Source organism: Epinephelus moara, chromosome 11, assembly GCF_006386435.1.
Source record: "Epinephelus moara isolate mb chromosome 11, YSFRI_EMoa_1.0, whole genome shotgun sequence".
Taxonomy (NCBI): domain Eukaryota; kingdom Metazoa; phylum Chordata; class Actinopteri; order Perciformes; family Serranidae; genus Epinephelus; species Epinephelus moara.
The window spans coordinates 31,196,858-31,218,491 of record NC_065516.1 but is presented as its reverse complement, the minus strand read 5'-3'; positions in this window follow the sequence as shown (position 1 = coordinate 31,218,491).

The window sequence follows — 21,634 nt, the reverse complement described above, 5'->3', positions numbered from 1 at the left end:
GGGAACGACCCTAACAAGACATTGGTCAACAGCATTCATGTTCTCACGCCTGTGTGTTTGTGAAGAGAGAGGAAAAATGCAGCCGAAACTTTGAACTTAGCACTGAAAACCAGTTGTTCCTCCATCAGCGTGCACGCACCACTGTGTGAGTGCAGACCTGTCACCAGGTGCTTCTTCTTATTTCTACGGTGCTGCTTACAAACACTAATTATCTCGGTAAACCATTCCCAGGCCAGTGCGAGGTACACATTATCATGACAACAAGCGCCTCTGGCACTGTACCACGGAAAACAACAGCAGGGAGAGAAATGTGTCCAACAGAGGTGTCAGAAACTTCAAGATGTTTGATTGGGCTTTTTACAAGCTCATAATACAGCAGAGCACCCTGTAATGTTTCCAAATAGTCCATGAGAAGACCAGGGAGGAAGATGTTGGAGTAATGACATAAAGCAAACAGGACAACCTGACAAAGCACCAAGGAGACTAATCTATAAATGATCCTGCAATGATAGGATCCCAGTTTTTCGCTATTAAAAATGAGCAAGCTGTTTCCTCTGTATGAACTCTCCTAGAGAAGCCCAGGGACAATTTCAGCGTCTAATGTTAACTCCTCTGTCGTTCCATCATCAGCTGCAACCAGCTGTTCTTAAAGGACTAGTTTGACATTTCGGGAATTCGCTTATTGGCTTTCCTGCAGAGAGCTGTGTCTGTACAGTAAATATGACACTAAGCCAGCAGCTGGTTAGCTTAGCACGACCAGAGGCAGGGGGGAGCAAAATCCATCAACCAGTGCCTCAGGCTATGCCATATAATCTGCACAACATAACAATGTGGTGACACTGTGCTGTTTCCTCTTGTCCCACTGGCTATTGGTCTGATAACGATAAGCTTCTGGGGGCAACAGCCAATGTTTCGGGAGATGTGGTGGATATCCAGGCCAAGACTTCCTCTTCCATACACAGATCATTTTGGCTAATCTCCATAAACATAATCTGCATATGAGTGCAGATACATTTTTTAAAAAGCTAATGCAATGCTAAATCAGCATTGGTCGATAGCCGATGGGTTTCGTTTCACCACAGGGACTGTTAACCTAACGTGGTCAACACGCCAGAACGCCTTGGATACCCAAATCTTGTCCCATCACCTACAATTCTGCATACATACACAGATATCTCTTTGTAGGGATCAGTCCAGTCTTGATGGTTCTTTAGATGGGTTGGAAATGCAATCAGAAAGGCAAAAGGGACTTTGGTACCTGATTTGGTTCCAAAGATTAGATCCTGAGGCTCCTTCATGCTTTGGAGTAATTTGGTGAAAACTGCAGTTCCTTGAATGTCCACTTGAGGCTGGCTCCAGAAGTGAGTCAGTCCCCATAGACCCCCATATTAAATTGCCCAACTTTACAGCAGAAATAAACATGTTTACAGCCTGGTACAAAAAACAGTTTGGACTCTATAAGTAATTTTCCTCTTTACAACAACTGTGTGGAGGATTGATTTTTATAAAACTCTTTAAAAAAAGCTTAAAGTTATGCATAATTAAGGGCGCAACTGTTTTGAGAGACAGATCATCTCATTCACATCCACCCCTCGCTCCTCCACAGCTCCAACCTCTCATCCAAATATGGTCACTTTTGGGTCCAAAGGAACCAGAATGGCGATCACTGTAATGCCAAACTCAAAACGGGAGTCCAAAAACCGATGGTTGACATCACGGCAGCTACATCCATTATTTTATACAGTTTACGGCACTAGAATCAGTATTGTTGACTGACTTTAAAAAATGTTATGTGGATGTAGTTCGACTTCCAGACTACCTTAAAAAAAGCGTGCAATAAAGAGACAAAGGACCAAGATTACAAGCGACAGGAGAAACAAAACTTAACTTTCCATTTGATTCAATGCAACTAAATGTAAAATAAATACCTATAAAACACTTTCCAGTCTCATTTTCTATCCTTTCAGGTTTCCTTTGCATCCAATCATTACTGCAAGTTTACTTTTTGGAAGTGTTTTCGACGTTTTGGGTTGGAGGTAGAAGTCTCACACACACACACACACACATGAAAAACTTGGACGAATGAAACCAAAGATATTTGTATGGCTTGATACCATTAAAGGTAGTGTTTGTGTTTTCATGAGGCGAACTGACCCTTCAGTTGTTGCTGCAGGCAGCTGCGTCTTCTTCATCAGATCCAAACTGACACCTCCTGTCTACAGTTACACAAACAGGCTCAGGACATGGCGGTAGTGAAAGAGGTACTGTATGACTCCTTCAGACGGGATTGCTGACCACACCCTGATTTGCATGATGTCACAGCTTAATACCACACCACCGACCAGTAGATCACTTCATTGTCTGCTGGCTGAGTTCATACAAAGATCAAATATTTATTCTCATGAAAGGACTTTATGAATCCACATGTATCGCTGGGAGGCGGGTGGACTCTTCCCCTGCTCTCTCCCTCCTGACTGTTGGATGGCATTTACTGAAACCCAAATAATGACTTGATTCAATTAAGGACTGAACTATTACACATAATTTGGTAGTAAATGAGGGAAAGCGCAGACGGGGGAGACATAATCTCGCTCTGCTCTGACGCCTCACATATAACCTTTGCCACAGTGAACTACAGACAATGTAAGCCTTTCATTTAATGTATATATGTCCGTGTGTGTGTGTGTGTGTGTGTGTGTGTGTACATATAAGTGTAAGTGTATGTTTGTCATAAGGATATACCATATATGCCCGCCCCAAGACACACTTTCATTTTGCCAAATCACCCACTACACCGAATGGACCTCATAAACTTGCATGCAATTACACCTCGGTTTGGCGTCTGTGGTAACAAATCAGGGCATGGAATTTACACGATCTTACTAACACAGCTAAACACACACACGTGAAAAAAAAAAAAAGAAACAAAAACTTCCAGCTAACCGTCTCTGCATCCGCCAGCATCTCACTGTGTGGTACGTCCTCTCCTGAAATCTCATAAAGCTGCGGCCGCGTTGAAAAAACTCGTTACATTTTCGAGCCTCGTCAGCACCTCTGCTAATGGCAAACATAAAATTGCAACCGTTTCTGGTGGGGCAGAGGTAGCTGCCAATGGGATTATGAGTCAAGGATGAAGAAAGGAGTGATGCTTCAGTGCTGCTGAGTCATTGCGGAAGGACAGAAATTTGAGCCGGTATAATTCAAACCATTGATGTGTCAATATGATGTTTGGATCTTAATTTATATCAGGACAAAGCTCAAAACGCATTCAAGCTCTGGTGTTTTCCCAACTGTATTCCAAGGTCGATATATTTCCGAGATCACAAAGAAGATGTTGTCAATGCGCCGATGTTGTAACGTCTGTTTTTCACAGGCCTCAATGTGTCTCTGACTAAACAAGCCAGCATTCACCAAACTGCGATGCATCTGTTCCAGACTTTTACTGCATTCTTTGAGCAGCCATTTTGGAGATGCGTGTCATGTCTGGAAAACATTGGCTTTTATCATTCGGAGGAGAGAGAAGAAAAAAGAAAACAACCCTTCAGCTTTCCTAAGGCTCTGTTTCTCAGCAACAGGAAGTCTTGTGGCGTTTGAAACTGTAACCAAACCTGCGTCCCCCTCCTCCACTCCCTATCTTTGATGAGTGTAATTGGGAGTTGGTTGCATGGAAATGAAAAGGTAAGGCAGCCTCAATGATGTATAATCATCGTGTACAATAAAAACTGAGAAGGAACACGAGTCAGCGAGAGGAGGGGGGTCAAAGCAGAGAGGAGCCGTTTGCAGTATGTGGACGATAAGGACAAAAAACAGAGACAAAACTATCTTTAAAAAAGACGTATCTGTATCTTTCTCATTCTGATTTGCATGACTGTTTGTCTTCCCCCAACTGTCCTGTGTATGACAGAGACAGGCACAGAGAGGGAGGGAGTCTGTAACGTCTACTCAACTGTAGCTGGTATCCTGGAGCAGCCTACCAGCTACCAACTGTAGCTGGTAGGCTGCTCCAGGATGTAACAGGATATCATAATGAGCTGGCCCCCCCGCTGGGAATTTCTTCCTGTCTCTGCTCGGCCTGAGACCGTCTACCTGAAGCAAGCAAACTGCTGGCCCTCCTCTCATTTTCTACACATATGCCCATTTTATTTTTCTGTTTATTTTTCATTCATTCATTCATTCATTTACATTATTTCAGTCTATGCCTTTTTATTTCCCAGTGAAAATCATCTAATTCTCAGAGTGACAGGTGAATTTATTCATGCTGTTAAAGTCATTGTGGACAATTAGTGATTTTCATGTGGAAATAAACTACTTTGACTGGTACATACAAAATAGATGGGTCCCAACACATCCTCCCTCCCAACTCATTAAATACCAACACTTGCTCAGTGGCCCTCCACGTCAAACTATGATGCTTTAGGTCAGTGGTTCCCAACTGGTCCAGTCTCGGGGTCCAGACTTCTCCTTAGTTATTAGTTCAAGGTCCACACAGTTAAATATATTCATTGTCATACTTGCGTTCGGTCATATTGTCAAGTTAGTTTCATTTAGTTTTCATTTAGTATGGACCCGTGACCCACCAGTTGGGAACTACTGCTTTAGGTACCCCTCCAGCATCAGTTTTGGATGCTCAGGGACGGCATGTCAAGAAATGCTTTTTACATGTAGTGTCTTTTCAAAATAAACTGTGTTTTAATTGTTAAATGCATAGTCTCTTTTCAAAATAAACTTCCAACATAGGTTTATTTGTTTTTAGGGTTACTTTCTTAGGTTTAGGCAACAAAATTAAGTTAGATTTGGCAAAAAACAACATGGTTTGGCTTGAAGTAAGTACATTTGTTACTAAGGCATTCTCAGAACTCATTGGCTGTATTCGGCGTCTGACTTCCGGCAGACGGCGATACAGCCTCTGGGGGCAGACCCCCGATTTTTTGGCATTCCGTTTTATATATAAGTAAATATGCTGAACCACTGCGATGGATTCAGAGTTTGCAGTGACGCCAATTATGTTCCGCCTCGTTAGTTCACCGCACGGACCGTTTAACCTGGCAACAACTGCAGCCGGCTCAAACGTGATTGGTCAATATCACGCGGACTACAAGCAGCCTACAACCAGAAACCAGGGCTCTTCCACTCTTCTTCCGGAGGCAAGATCTCCGGGGTTTGCCTACAGACTCTACATTCACTGAATGTAAATGCAAATAAACAACCTACCGAACAAGAAAAATAAGATAAAAATATGTTGCTTTCAGTGACATGTTGTACGTGTGTTATAATAATTGTGTAAATGAATAATTGATAAAGAAATGACAAATGAACTTCACCATGTGACGAAGTCGGAGTGAGGATGTGTTGCATCTGTCAAAACTGATACACGAACCAGGTTCAAATCCCGGTGGGAGCACGTGGCCTTATCACATGCTAGAAAGAGTAGCCATAAGGCAGCTGGTCACAGTCACAGCCACGGCTAACATTAGCATTAGCTACAGCCACGACCACAGCATAAGTCATATAGGTGAGCACTGTGGCCACAGCCATTGGTTCTGAATGGAATCAGTGCTCTGCCTTCCTCTCACTAACTGAGACAGTGACGACTCACTCATTTCTCAATCAGAGATTTACAGGTAATTATTTCTCATGGGTTGTTTTCTCGTGATCACAAAGTAATTACTTTGGCAAAATGACACAGTGATTATATTATCATACTGACATAACAAGCTTTGTTTTACTGTTATTATGACATAACTGCTGTGATAATGATCACTAGAAAAGCTGCGGACGTTATGAAACACTTACTGAACTGTAACCCTTCTTTTTAAACGAACAAAAATCATCACAAAACATGAAATGTCTAATTTTCATGACAGTGAAGGAAACATTATTCCAGTAAGAATATGACACTTAACAATAGACAATCTTCAAGCTCATTTGACTGTCAACTTTTTAACTGGTTTTAGGAAACATAAGAATTGTATATCCAACACTGGATCAAACAACCTGTCAGGATCTGACTGTCTCATGTTGTCGTTCCATGACCTTCCACATGAGGCCCACCCACAGGCAGACTTCACTGCTTGTCGACATGGACGGCACCCACCGTCCTCTCCTCCTGGAGCTTTTCCTCCTCTCCTTCCTGCAGTTGGACAGAAGGAAGAAACAGGAGAATATACACTTTAGAGAAAGGAGAGGGGGGTATAAGTGCTCCTCTGCTCTTTGAGCAGCAGATAGGAGCTGATTGGAGCTGTGATGTGCGCTGTAGCCAGCAGACATGGGGAGTTAGTTTGGGGTGGGGGTAAAGCTACCGTGGAGACAGACATGCAGGGGAATGAGTTTCATTAGCTGAGCACTCAGCGGGCTCCTGTCACTCACTCTGCTGCTGGAGCAGAACTACACTGCTGAATATGAGGGAGTCTAATCAGCAGCGTGCAACACATGGCATCAGAATGTAATACACACTGATGAGATACAACCAAGATACAACTACTAAATACAGAAAATCACCCTCTAGGGTTTTCAGTGGGGTTATGGGTCGTAACAACAGTTGCACTGTACATCTACATCAATATGTAGTTAGTTTAGCATTGCTAGTGTTGCCTGTCTTACACAAATTAACTTTCAAGCGATTTCACTATCACAGACCAATTTCATGTGCCAGAATAAAATTAGATTTAGTCTTTTTCCAACGCATTCTCACTCCAAACTCGTCACATATTAACATTTGGTCATGGACTTTTCATGTCTACATATGACGAGGTACCCTGGGTGCGTTGTCGTTGACGTTCTGGGACGTTGTGTCAAGTTCTGCCTGTTACATGCATTGTCTTCTTTCAAAATACACTTCCGTTTTCAAATGAAATTTACCGTTTACATACAGTTCCTTTCAAAATAAAAGCACTATGTCGAAGGATTTGGCTTTATAATCTCACAAGACGCCAACACCGCTCTTCAGGGTGAAAGTTGGTGACTGTTGGACTCATCCAGCACCACTCCCACCCTTCTCGGACTTTTGCCTCCTTATCTTTAGTTGTCCCATCACGTTTCCTCCTGACGCCTCCGACAATTGTTAAACTATAACAGGAACCGGCGACGTATCATGCTTAAAGGACAGCTTATTTCTTTGGTGTCTAACACTGTAAGCCACTATACTTCGGATTGAGACCGGGGTGCTTTTTCTTGTCTCAACAAAATCAAATTTAAGTTTAGTTCAAAATTATCCTCATGGTTCATGCTAATACTAAAATTCAATGACGTGAACATTGTCAACAACCAGTTGCTGCGCTCTCTCCAGCCCCAACCAGGACGCAGCAAACCGGGTAGACAGTATACATGGATGGGGACTCTGGGGAGGTGCAAGAACGTGAACAAGTCTTGATTCTCTTGTTTTGAGGACGAGGAAGAGAAACTGGTGGAGCTGTGAAGTGAACAAGAGTCTGTGTGTAATTCAGTGTGTATCTGATCCACTAACCGGCACCTATTTTAGTGAGAAGTCTTAATTTTTGGATCAGTTGGCTTTTCGTTCCCACAGTCTCTTCCTGCTAAAATAGCACTCAATCATCAATCAAAAAAGGCATCCTTTAACATCGGCATGATACAGAGCCGGTCACCCTTATATTTTAACGGTGCCCGGCGGCATCGGGGGAAACACAGTGGGACAAGAACAAAAATAATACGGCGAAAGTCCAAGTGGGGCAGGCAGGAGGGGTGGTGGATGGGTCCAACAAACATCACCTTTCATCCGCGTCCCATGAGATAATAACGCCAAACCCTGTTTTGTAAGAAGACAATGCATGTAACAAGCAGAACTTGACATCATCAACCCATGCACCCAGTGTACCTTGCACGTTATCTGGATGTAGAAAGTCCACGACCAAACGTCAGTATGTTACACTGTCGGAGTTAGAATGTGCTGTGCAAATTGTGGCCCTGCAAGACCCACAGTCTTTACAAAATTTTATAGCGTTTAACACAAACCTCACATTGTCTTTAGATGGGAGAGCGTGTCAGACTTGAGTCTTTTACAAGTCTTTTCAAATTCTTCCAGTGAATAGCAGGCACAGTGGACAGCCTAGCAGCTGATGAGCTCCATTTTATTACAATTTGGGTTTAATTTTTTATAGGTTTCACCATCATTTTATGTGGCCTTTGATAACACTGCACTCAACAAGTTCTTGGAACATGGTGACATCGCTATAACAACGTCCCGTGAGGCAAGTAACACGAGCAGTCAGATGATCAGACGGGTTGTAAACAGGCCAACAGTTTACAACCAAGATGAAAAACAGTTATAATATGTGCAAGGCTTTGAATCCCATTTATAGATCTCCCCCTGCCGATATAAAAGCAACCAATCCTGACAAAAAAAAAAGCCAAGGAGTTACTTTCCAGCACTCGCTGAGCTTCACTTCCACTCCTGTTATATTTGGGAGTGAAAGCCCGCAGCAGCTCACTGATGCCAATCACATCATCCACTCTTGAAGGGGTTACAGCATCCCAAATTTGATTACACAGCAGCAGATCGTGTCGCAGAGGAGCTCCCCGCAGGTCGTGAGAATCGTCCTGTCCTGGTCGTGTCAGTGCCTGCTTCTCAAATCTAATAAATTAGAGACTAGCTCTGAGGGAGCTTTCCCTCATTGTGCAACTGCTGCACCGTTCAGCAGGAGAGTTCAGAAGGCTCACCGCAGCGAGGCCATGGGAACCGAGACAAGATGTGGAAATCGATCCAGAGTGTGGTCATGAATTTCATTTTGCTGATGCTCTTCACAGTGCGGATAAATGCTGCCTGAGGAAAAGCTCTTGGACGAGAGGTGATGCTGCAGATGCTTACAAAATGAGTGACAAATTGCCTCTACAACCCATAATCCAGCTTGGATCCAACAGTTTGGCTTTGGGATGCTACTTCATTTATTCACAGGCAGTTTTTCTCACTCTGTCACTTCCTGGCCTCCACAGAATCCAGTAACAAGATTTGTTTTACAAAGCTGACCTGCTGCAATTTAACCTCATAATCAGCCCATTTTACTGAACGTGATCCTCGCTGGGGAGATCTGATGTAAAGCTATCGCCTTGCCAGGACGGTTTTAGGTCTGTGGTCGGCCCAAACATCAGGTCTCTCCTCAGCAGCGCGGAGAGAGGGGAAGCCTGCCTGTCAGCACTAATCGCACCTCATCTGGTTCCTGTTTGCAGTTTAATGGAGCTGTTGCCATGTCCCACTCAGCTCGCTCATGGATTCCCCGCCACCACCACTCGTCATTTACCTGCACACACACGCACACTTGCTAACTCTGATTTCACTCAAGGACACGACAACAGGACACAGCCAGTTCCTGCCATCCAAAACAAACTGCCCCTAACTGCCAAAACTAACACACATACTTAACCTCCCACGACAATGTGGTCTTCATTGAGTTTAGATGAGATTAGATGAAACTTTAATGATGCTTGTGGTGAGGCTGGATTGTTGCAGCTGCACGTAATTGGACACAGCTAGGATAAAATGAGATATAAACAAAAGGCTAAAGAGCACAGCTAGCAGTGTTAGCAGCCACGACTTCAACACAATCCTGTGAAAGCAGCGAACGTGGAGAATCAGCTGGTTTAATTAGCTTTTTTTTACAGGACATTTATATGCAAAAAAGCACCAGAGGGGAAATCAGAGGAATAACCGTCATAGTGTTTGAAATTCATGGAGATGACATCACACACCCTTGGTCACGAAAACAGGGAAACGGACGATGAAAAATTCCTGGACGCTGCTGTGAGAACGGAAAAGTCCTGCCAACAGCGGATGTGTCTCTCCCTCTCACACACACACACACACACACATTAGTCCACTCGCAGGGGCACACTGTCTCTCTCTCATCCACACATACACAGCAGACCTACTCTGTGAATGACTAAGTGTCCAAAATGCTCAAAACACACACACACACGCACTACTCACTATTCTGACGTTATGTAAGTATAACAAAGAGGCGAGAAGTTGGGAGTGAAGTTCTTCTGACCTGAGGTGATGTTTGTGCATTTTAGTATGTGCATATGTGCTCTTGTATGTTTTTAACCTTTAATTTTCTCATGTTTATTTGAAACATTAAATCAAGCCCCACACTGTGGTACTATGATGAAATAACCAGGAAGAACCAGGAGACGTCACATTATGGTAAAGCCTCTTTCATACACACACGGGATACATATATGAACTTATAACATTTACAAAGCTCTAGCTGTATTCACAAACCTGACTTTACGTGACTCCTGTGTCTCCGACGCTGCCAGGCGAGACTGTAGATTCTTTAAACTCAACACGGCTCAGCTTTAAATGCAGCATTTTATTTTAATAGGAGCGGATTCTCCTCGCAACACCATATTAAAAGCAGAGACAGTTAAACAGGCTTCATTTTTTTCCACTGTGCCAGACAGAGGCTCTAACACGGCACCAGTCTGTTAGTCAGCCAGCTCACAGTGTTTATGGACTTATTAACGAGAACATCAGTGATGGTGTCAATCACTCAGTGTTTCATAGAGAAGCAGCGACTGGATCCAAACAAAATGTGGGATTGATTCCTCTTTTTTTTTTTGTAAGATGCTGTACGTGCAAGACTGCAACGCGACCTGGGCAGGGTGACGCCTGGGCTGATTTGGGTGTTTCTAAATGTGATTTAGCCGAGAGAATGCATCTCTGTGTGTTATGTGTTGCAAGTAGATGCCCAGTGGTATGAAAGGATTATGAACAGGAGGCATCCTGGCCTTCACCTGCAAAACGTCACTCAAATTAACATGTACGAACCGGGAAAGGATTCAAAATAACCACAGAGAGATGTACAATTACTTCAAAGAGACACAAAATCACTCCAAAGAGACACAAAACAACCACAAAGAGACACAAAATCACTTCAGAAAGACACAAAACAACCACAAAGAGACACAAAATTATTTCAAAGAGACACAAAACAACTACGAAGAGACAAACTATAAAGGCAAAACAACCCAAAAGAGACACAAAATCAATTCAAAAAGACACGAAAAAAAAAACACAAAGAGACACAAAATGACTTGAATGTGGTTGTTGGACCCACCACTCCTCCCGCCCATCCTTTCATTGTTGTCCAGCAGCATTTCCCTCTGATGCCGCCTGTCGCCATTAAACTATAACGGTGACAAGCCCTGTATCGTGCTGACTTTAAAGGACGACTTTTTCATCGGTGTCTGATGCTGCAAGTAAATGCCCACGCACCGGATTTCGACGTCTTTGGAGTGAGACCAGGGTGCACCCAAACAGCTGACCTGAGTCTGTAACACAGAGTGTGGCTCAGTTGTGCTAATGTGCAGGAATACACTTGAGAACATGCAGTGCTAAAGGAAAATGGCTGTCTAATGACGAGGTAAAACAGTAAAAATATTCTCAACACTTTAACTGACATTGACACTGACATTTTATTTAGGTGGCTAAAATGCATTTTCCCGCTGCCCCCATCACATCACAGCAGTTGCACTATCCCTTTAAGTACTTTTCTGAGCAGTCCAGTTGAGTCTTGTTTGGTCTGAGCTAAGGCTAGCCCAGGTCCCATCAAAGCCAAGCCGTACCAGGCCAGGCCGGGCCTCCTGTCATCTAAATGGGACAGGAGTAAAGCCAGTGCTTCCTGTCAGACTGCAGGGCTCTCAGGTTCCACCTCTGTTCTAAATTATGCCTGTCTGTCCCAGACTGCCACACTAACCCTCCCCACACCACCATCATCCCCATGCCCACATCCCTCACCCCCCTGTCACTACTCCCCCGACGCACGGCTGGAAAGAGTACCAGACACCCTGCTGAGGTGGAGACGTACTAGAACACTGCTGAGAATTCACCTCAGTGGAGGTAAAATTACAGGGTTAAAAAACAGGTTTAAAGAATAGGCTTGGGCTTCTCTCAGTCTACCTTAATACAATACTCACACAAAAGGTAATTTTGGACTAAAATTACTGCAACTTTGGAAACACAAGATTTGGCAAACTTAAACTGCTAAATCATCATCTTAGTTTCTGCTAAACTTCAGACAGGAATTCTGTGAGTGTACATTTGGTGTATGAGTAATGTATGACGAGAAAGTGCGACATTTTGGGAAATATGTTCTACTGCCAAGAGTTAGGTAAGAACATTTATACCTCTGCTGGTTAGCTTAGCTTAGCACAAAGACTGGAATCGTGGTGAAACAGCTCACCAGCTAATTTAAAGTAAGTACAGTAAGAGTGCTAAATTGTGTATACACACCAAATACACACCCCGAATATATTAAGTGCATGAATGACTTTTTTGCTAGTCATCGAAGCCGCTATCACAGAGCGTTTAGCATTAGCTTTAGCTAACAGTTTCCTCTTTTTCAGGTTTTATTCAGTTGCTGTTAACTGTTAAAGTATCCGATGCAAAACTTAGAGTCTACAAGCTGTGTATTTGGTAACAATATATTTTAAAATGAACATAAGTAATGTTTTTAAAGTAAAATTAATAACTTTAAAATTTAAAACACCCAATTAGGAAACTGCGAAAAACTCTCCTCAGTCAAAAGAGGTGTATAAAATCATCCCCCCCTCTGACTCTGCAGACTGCAGAGGTCTGTCCAGTGTCCAGAGGGGAGACAGCCTTAATCTACTTCTCACTCTTAATGCTCCACAGATGAGGGACGCCACCATCGGCTCCGCCACACAGGATGTTCCTGGCTCCTGCGCTGGGCCGGGTTAGGCACAGTGTGGTGTTGCCAGGCTTGAAAGGAAAGGAGAGTGACGGGCAGCAGAGGAGGCGATCAGAGAAGTAGGACCGCAGTAAAAGCATTTTCCTGTACACCCCACAGGGGACTGGAGTCACAGGACCAAAGGGGTGGAAGGAGAGGATTATCACAAAGATCTTTTGAGAGGGGGGGAAACTTTAATGTTAAAAAGGTTAGAGCGGTCACATAACCTCCCACACTGAAAAAAGAGAGCAAATGAAAGCCAGAGCTCCTGCTCCCAGCTCGCAGGTTATGGAATTATAAAGAGTGGCCGGGGAGATATGATGTTATGTTTAATTCAACATGTCTCAGGGCAAATAAAATGACATTCACATTAACGTGGAGAAACATAAAAGGGTGGAGAAGGGAAATAGCCAGAGGAGATAGATAAGCAAGCATGGAGGACATCTTATCCTGAGACTCTAAATGGGTTTTAAATGTCCTTTTGTGGCTCGATCTTATGAATCCGGTTAAAATGGGCTTCTTTTGGCCCCGGGGCAGAGGGGCCCTGTTAGATATGATCTTCAGTGTGGCCGCTTCATGCACGGGGTGCGCTTTAACAACAATGGCTCATCTGAGAGAGACCGTAAACATGTGCCTGGGACCTTGACCCCGGCAGTAAACAGTCTTTCCACCTGATGATGAATAGCAGAGCTGTGCAGGGCGCAGAGGAGAGGCCCGTGGCTCTCCCTCTTTACTCCTTGCTTCTCCTTCCAGGGGCAGAAGTTTGATTTCAAAGGGGGCAGGGGGCCCAGTTTGTGCAGGCACAACTCCTCTAAAGGGCTTTAGATATGACCTCTACACAAGGTAGACGTGTAGGGGTATCAAAGTCAAAGTCACAAAACATGACTGTGTTTTTACATCATTTCAATTTGTCCCCTTCATGAAATGAATAAGAATATTTCAAGCAGCAAAAAGTGATGAAATTGATCAAAATATTGACTCACACTATAGGTGAAAAGTGCTAAATAAAACCACTCTGAAGATCGGGGGACCTATTTAATCTCATGGAATTTTTCCCCCTATTGCTTGGATTTATTTCAGATTTACACTAATAGTGCCCTGATGTAAGCCCTAAGCAATATGAGGCTCCTCTTCTGTGGAAATATCTTCCTGTTTTAGTCCAGAAGGCAGACGACAAATTTCCTTTTTGATAAAGCTTATAGTTAGGGCTGGCTCAGGCCTGCCTTGGACCAGCCCCTAGTCTGGCTGACAATAGGCCTGTTTCCACTGCAGGAACTTCGGGGTAATTTTACGGGGACAGCCACCCCCGAAGGACAGAGTTCGAGAACTTTTACAGGGCTAAACAGGTCCCTGCCTCGAAGTAGGTACTCAGAACGGCCCCGAAAAACTCCTGGGTGGGGCTTGGGGTTTACTTGGTGCTGATTGGATATACTCAAGGCGGGATGTGACGTCAACAGAAAGCGTTTGTTTCTTTGCCCCGGTCAAAATGGTCGCGCAACAATTACGTCACATCCAGAGCCCAGTAACTTTACAGGAACCTTCCTCCTACTCCGCTCTCTCAGTGGAGACACGGCGGTTGAGAGGGCAGAGCGAGAGGACGTTCCTGTAAAGTTCCTGCCCCCCAAATAGTACCAGGAACTTCTTCAGTGGAAACAGGCCTATAGGCGTAGTCTGCCAGGGGACCTCCCGTGATACACGTAGCCCCTTCGCTCCATCTCACCTTCTGTCTCTTTTGCTCTCAGATTCTGAAAAGTTGGTTCTTCTTCATTTGCTAACATTCACGTCCCTTTACTGCATGTCACTAACTCGGCTTCTTCTCCAGAGTCTAAATTTAGTTTCCAAAATGTTCATTTTTGGGCTGTAAAAAGTTGAGGGGTTCAATACTGCCTTCTGACAAAGGGCAGGAGCCATGCCCCTTCTGTCCCTCCCATAAATTACGTTCTATTCTCCTTTCATACTTTAATATGACAAGAACAGGCAAATTTAAAAGGAGCTGACTTTATCTTTTAGCGTTGTATTAAAGGTTAAAGCTCAGAATATTGTGTTTATTCTCTAATGCGGTTTGGTGTCTTTGAGGCTCTGTTAGCTGCGGGGAACCTCCTGATTCCTGGCTCAGTGAGGAGCGGACAGAGGAAGCCCCCATGTTTGTTTTGCTTGACCTGTTCAGAGGCGATCCCCCGAGACAAGCCCATGTCTCAACTTATTTATGTTTGGAAGTCAACTTCCCCTTTTTGTCCCATCAGGGGAGAAGACAAGGGGCTCTTGGGGTTAAAGTTAGGAGCTCTTTTCCATATTTACTCATTCACCACGAGGGACATTTTATTTTATTGCACAGTTAGAGGAGCATGTTAGGTCTACGTATCTTTCTCAGTGATGCTACAACAAGTGTGGTTGTTGGAGAGGACTCCAAGGTGTGCAGGGTGCATGGTTACCATAACTTTACTCATCATCATATTTATATTGTGTGTGAAAACTAAAAATTGTCCTCAGCTGCAGCACTCAGAGTGGCTCCCCGCTGAAAGCCTCAAACACTGAGGTTAGGATGAGGTCACTTAACACTAAAACCACCGGCCACACCAAACCTGCCTAGAAAAACACCCAAAGCACCACAAAGTAAAGAAACAGCGCGTCCTGCCCCACCAGTTTCCCCTCTGAGTGCCAGTTTGACCCTGGAGGGCTTTAGGTAGCTGCATCATATACTGAGACAGAAAGGCCAGATAAGCAGAGGCGCTCCTGTTTATCTCTGCACGCTCCAGTTTCCAAACAGGACGCAGACTTGTGAGAGCACAGGGAGGCCTGCGGCAGGTCTGGGATCAACTGATGGACCATAAGTAAACTTTCTGGGGTGGACAAGGCTCTGGGCTGAGTAAGACATCTGACTGATGGGTATTCTGTGTAGTGCTCGAGCAATATGAGAACATGCTGAGAATTACATGAATGAAATGTTTAGCGATCCAAGCAAGTGAAATTATTTTGAGAGTAATATAAACGTATAAAAAGATGTAACTGTTTTCAAATATTTAAAACAAGAAGAAAAAGATTTTAACTCAAACACAATGCATGCTGGGAATTATTCTAACAATAGAACAAAACATCATCAAAAATCATGTGAGCATGATCTTATATAGCGTTATGAAAGTGAGCAGTGGTGAGTGAGGCTGATATCAATTAGATGTAAACACTAAATTACACGCATGCGTATTTCCTGTGTATCCCTTATATCCAGCGCAGGAATGGCGGACCCCGCCACTATGAAAACTACTATATAGAGAGGCAGGAAGTGGCTGTGTAGTCTATGAATTGCATTTTAAAAAGGGTTTAATTTTTGTAAAAATCTTAGGGATTATAACTTTAAATTGCAAGCCTGAACTTTTTTATTATAAATCTATTATAAGGGTTAAAACTTAAAAAAAACTGATTTGACTTTTTTACACTCACAGTTTACAGTTTTGTTTCTGAAAAAATGTCATCCTGTCATCATTTTATCCTGTTAGACATTTGTGATAAATTTTGTCATAATATAGCGTATGAATTCTTGAGTTATTGCCAAAAACATGTTCTGTTAGGTCGCATTGACCTTGACCTTTGACCAACAAAATCTAATAAGTTCATCCTTGATTCCAAGTGGACGTTTGTGCCAAATTATAGGAAATTCCCTCAAGGCCCTTCTGAGATATTACAAGAATGAGGTGGACGCAAGGTCACAGTGACCTTGAGCTCTGTACACCAAATTCTAATCTGTTCATCCTTGAGTCCAAGTGGACATTTGTGCCAAATCTGAAGAATCATTTTAATGCCACAGGGAAGTTGACCTTTGACCTTTCAGATATAAAATGTCTTCACTTCATCATTGTATCCTGTTAGACATTTGTGTGTAATTTTGTCATAACATAGCATATGAATTTTTTCAAGGTCACAGTGACCTGATCTTGAAACTTGGATCACCAAATTCTAATCATTTCATCCTTGAGTCCAAATGGATGTTGTTGCCACATTTGAGGAAATTCCGTCAAGGCCTTCTTGAGATATTACGTTCACGAGATTAAAACAGATGCAAGGTCACAGTGACCTTGACCTTAGACAAAACTTTTTTTTTCTAAAGATATTAAATCTTTATTGAACATATTGCACATCATGTACAATCAACTGCACATAGCATCCATCGTGCAAATACAGTCTCTTAGACCAACTTATACATCAATCATTGTTTAGACCAAGTAGACGTTTGTGCCAAAATAGAGAGAAGTTCCTTAAGGTGTTCTTGGGATACTGCGTTCACAAGAATGAGACAGATGCAGGATCACAGTGACCTTAAATTTTGACCTATGACCTGCAACATCTGATCAGTTCATCGTTGAGTCCAAGTGGACTTCGTGCCAAATTTGAAGACATTCCTCAGAGGCATTCTTGAGATATCACATTCACAAGAATGGGACAGACAGATGGACGGACAACCCTCAAACATAATGTTTCCGGCCATTCTCACTTTGTATTGAATCACAGCTAAAGATTATTACTTACTATAAATCTAACAGTCACTGACTTCTGCTCAAGCTAGAGATAATTTCAGGGGGTTTTTATATCCAAAAAATAAAAGCTGGCATTTTTACAGCATATTGAAAGCAGTGAAAGTAACTTGGACCATGAGACAGTGATTTCAAATGTCCAACACATCCATTAATCCTTCGTCTGCTTTCATACTGAAGATAAAAACATATCTTATCATTGAAAGCAGATGAGTTTACATTCTCGCCAAAAATGTAGCAACTTAAAAAATCAAGCTGAAGGGAGTCTCTCAGTTTCTCAGACCAACTCTCCACACTGACAGTACTCTTTGGTCTAATCAGGTGTGTGTGCACATTGGGGAAGCAGATGAGGGCATGATGGGGGAGGCGTTGACCCCTAAGTGTCTGTACGACAGGGGGCAGGTTAAGGGCCTCATGTGCTGGATCACTGGCTAATAAGTATCCGGTCATTCCCCAGGGGAGGTGGTGGTGATGGTGGTGTCTGTTGCTTTGTCATTTACCACAAACAGTCAATAGAAGCACACGTTTCATATGCAGTGCTTGTTCTGTGTTCATAATAAAACCAGTCTGTGATTACCTTCCATACATTCTGCTGTCTCACTCAGCACCGTATAATAAACCAGTCCGTCCTGATTTCTCATGGTTCATATAGTCATTTTCTCAAAAACAAATTCCGCCGTTTAACATTCCCAAGGAAATGTCATAAAGCGTAACAGCGTGAGAATAATTACTCACAGGGTTCCCCGACATACAGCAGCTCCAAAATGTCATATTTTACACGGCCTGAGGCGCTACACTCAACATGTGGTAACTGTGTCAGTTAGCGATCGCTCAAACATAAACAAATAGATAAATTCATTTTGTCAGGCGGAGAGGATTTTAGCGCTCCACTTGCTTTTATCACTCACAGACTCCTTTGGCGGTGTGAAGTGGTGGGTCCTCTCTGTCAAAATACACGCCCGAGCATTTTTCCTCGACATGTTGGACGGCTGCGCTCGACGACGCCAGAATAAACACGAGAAGAAGAGGGAGTAGTAAAATATGTATGGATACACAGTCAGCCCACAGTATTTAGTCTGTGCAATTCTTGTAATCACATTTATCAGTGAGCTGCAGGAGATTAGCTGCTCTTCATGTCTGTAAAGTGGGCCACAGCTAAAGATTATTCATATCCTGCAGGATAAGGTTCAGATGAACATCCCTCAGCTGTTTCTCTTCAAAGCTCAGACCTAGATCCTAACATGAGACAACAGAGAGGAGCTGGGACTGTCGTCTGAGCAGAGAACTGTGGGTCAGCCCTGTGTGACAGCAAGCATGCTGCTGGAGTGTCATTAAGTGCAGGTGTTTTATATTCTTAATTAGGCACCATGAGTAGAAAGCTCATCACACCTGTGGTGTTGCAGCAGCCACGTCACATTAATCAATCAATGAGAAGGTGTGAAGAAACAACATGCCATCAAATAAATAAAATAAAAAGAGTTTGACATTAGAGACTTGACTAAAATCAAGGAGACTGATCAGTTAAACTTTATTTGACTGATTTGAGACAATGAGCCCTTAAGTACAGACGTGCAAAGACTGCACCGTCTCTTCTACATAAGACACACAGACTTTTTGTGTCTCTTTGAAGTCATTTTGCGTCTGTAGTTGTAGTTTAAAGTTCTTTTGTGGTTTCTTTGGGGTGGGGTTAATTTTATGACTTTGTGGTCATCTTTGGGTTTCTTTGAGGTATTTTTTGTCATTTTTTTGGTTGTTTTGTCTGTAGCCATAGTCTATTTGGAGTCACTGTGTTTTTTTTTATGTGTGTACATATTTTTGGTCATTTTGTGTCTCTGAATGAATTTTGTGTCTCTTTTTGGTCATTTTGTGTTTTTGTTTTTTTAGGTAAATTGTCATTTTGTGTCTCCTTGCAGTTAATTTCCACCTCTTTGAAAATAATTTTGTGTCTTTTTAGGGTCATTTTGTTGTTTTTTAGGTAAATTATCCCTCTCTTGGTTGTTTTGTGTCTCTTTGAGGAAATTTTTTGTCTTTTTTGATTGTTTTGTGTCTGCGGTCATAGTCTCATTGAAATAAATCTGCGGTTTTCAGGTAATTTGTGTCTAATTATTTTGTCATTTTGTGTCTCTGAATTAATGTTGTGTGTCTCATTGTAGTCAATTTGTGTCTCTTTACGGTCATTTCGTGTTTGTTTGTTTTATTTAGTTCAATTGTCCCTCTTGTCATTTTGTCTCTGCAGTTCCTTTCCACCTCTTTGAGGTAATTTTGGGTCTTTTTTGGTTTGGTGTCTGCGGTCATAGTCTCATTGAAATAAATTTGTGTTTTTTTAGGTAATTTGTGTCTAATTTTTTGTCATTTTGTGTCTCCAAATTAATTTTGTGTCCCTCTTGTCATTTTGTGTCTCTTTGCAGTGAATTTCTACCTCTTTGAAATAATTTTGTGTCTCTTTCAGGTCATTTTGTTGTTTTTTAGGTAAATTATCCCTCTTTTGGTCGTTTTGTGTCTCTTTGAGGTCTTTGTGTCTGTAATTATAGTCTCGTTGAAGTCACTGTGGGGTTTTTTTTAGGTAATTTGTGTCTAATTATTTGGTTATTATGTGTCTGAAGTAATTGTATATCCCTTTGTAGTCATTTCGTGTCTCTTTAAGGTCATTTTGTAGTTATTTTTATGTTAGTTATCCGTCTTTGTGGCCTCTTTTGTGTCTCTTCCTGGTGCGTACGTATTTATTTGAGTGACATTTTGCAGGTGAAGGCCAGGGGGGCCCTGACGCTTTGGGCCCCTGTGCCTGGTAGGCCTGTTCAATAATGTGTTCAATGTGTACAGTCCTTTTACATATAGTTCATGGTGTATTTGTAACTTTTCAACAGATTCAACAATTCAACTGTTTTGCTTTGTCTGTAGATGTTTTATCTATAGAGTATAATGTGAGACAAGTCACAACATGCAGTTGAATAATTTAGTTGAACTTGAATTTGAACTGCTTGTGCTGTGATTGAAAATGAAGGATAAATTCATGTCTGTACAGAAACAAATCTGCATCACATTTCAACCAAACAAATGGGTAAATATATCAGGCTTCAGACTCAGCTACAAGGCTTATTTTAACAACAGTGTTTGAGTTTGAGCAACTTTGGCATTGTAACCCGTGGGTCGCTGACAAAATCAATTTGCCTGGTAAACAAAGCAGATCACTGGTTATAAAGCGTTCATAAAAAACTATTAGATAGTGGTAAATAATATGAAGTAGTGAAGGATCTTATGAGCAGTGCAAGAGCCTCAGGAATTACTTCTGTATGAGTCTATACTTTGTACTTAAGGAAAGTCCTGCACACTATACCTTCAAATGTTTTTTTGCATTGCATTGTGGGACAATAACAAAATAATCATAACTCCACAAAAATACTTGATTTTGTAGCTTTTCCAGAGTGAAGCCGCTGCATACCTACATGTAGTATGGAATTGAGATACAGCTGAAATCCTGGTGTATAACTTCCTGTATCGCTATGGGATTAGATTTAAAACTTTTGGCTGTAACACCAGCTTCAATGTACAAAGTCTGGAAGAATCAATCGAAGCAACCCCGTGTTATTTCAGACCACTTCCTAAACTCTGATCGTGGTTTAGCCTCACTCACACACACAGACGTTGTCGGAGAGACACAAGCTTCTCTGCTTTCAGCCCGGTAATCCCTGGGATCTACACTCACAATGAACACACATCAGAGCCAGCCAGCTAGCATCGAGTCCCGAGGCTATGCTGCCAGCTAAAGGTGCACATCTCTGTTAGGTAGAGACGGTTGGCCAGCTGCCAAGCCAAGTGGCTTTGTGGGATCCATTATGATCCGTCCTCAGCATGCACGCAAGCTGCAGGAGGTCACCACACCTCTGGGTGCCCTTCCTTCTGCTGCCCATGTTTATTAAGTGTTCATGCATGTTACCATGCTAGCTCCTAATTCACAGACATCACTGCTCTAAATATCAAACTTAATGTTGTAAAAATTGTTAAAATGTAGTTGATTTAATTCAACATTAGCTAAGCCAACATTCGTCCAGTCATACCCTAGCAACCTGTCAAGCTTTGGACTTCTCGTCATATTGAAGAAAGATCTATATGTAGCCTGGTATATACTTTTTTTTTTTTTTTTTTTTTTTTTTACCATTATCAAAACCAAAAAACTTTTTGATTGCTCTATTGTAAAGTGCAAATGCTAGCATGTTTGGCTAATTAGCTTAGCCACCACTTACGGCAACTGATCATTACTACCAAGGCCAGCCTGATTTTGTACTGTATTACTTTGTCAGTTTACAGGTTGTGTTAAAAAAGTACCGTTCAAGACAGCACATCCTCTGTGGAAATTGTTATATCACTTCAGCAACCTCCGCCAAACTTGCCATCTGAGATATCACTGGT